This window comes from Ostrinia furnacalis, unplaced genomic scaffold (genome assembly GCF_004193835.3).
Source record: "Ostrinia furnacalis isolate ACB-3 unplaced genomic scaffold, ASM419383v2 OfSCF7237, whole genome shotgun sequence".
In the NCBI taxonomy this organism is placed as follows: Eukaryota; Metazoa; Arthropoda; class Insecta; order Lepidoptera; family Crambidae; genus Ostrinia; species Ostrinia furnacalis.
This window is the reverse complement of record NW_021137476.1, coordinates 24,134-24,688: the sequence shown is the minus strand read 5'-3', so window position 1 is coordinate 24,688 and position 555 is coordinate 24,134.

Here is a 555-nt window from a genome sequence, read left to right as displayed (position 1 = left end):
TTAGTTGATGACTTGTTGTTGGTGTGTAGGTTACTCAATGATATGATAAAGGTTGAGAATAACTTATCACTAGCTCAACTCTGCATTGCATGGTCAAGGAATAAAAATATATATTGCAGTGTAATGCATTATACAAGTACTTGTATAAAGTTTGTATTGTTTATCTTCATATTCAGGAATGTTTTTTTGTTAGGTAAACTATATTTCTACTTATCATCACAGACAAACAGTATAGCTTAAAGTCATAAAAATAAAGCAAAAAATTCGGAATGAAAGGTTTATTTATTTCCAGTAACATATTATTTTATTTGTTTGATAATAATGATGTGTTAACATAATGTTAGTAGGTACATACATGTTTGGATTTTATAAGCTCGAGTAAAGGCATAATCATACACATTTCACACCTAAATAAATCCCTTTTTAAATTTTTATGGTTTAGATTTTTTTTGGTAACATGCTTTGCATGTGATCTTATTGTGCCATTGTTTTGTCTTTAGTTTTTTCGATCTACTCAGGTTACTAAAACAAGGGAACTGAGTATTTTCTTTAGCA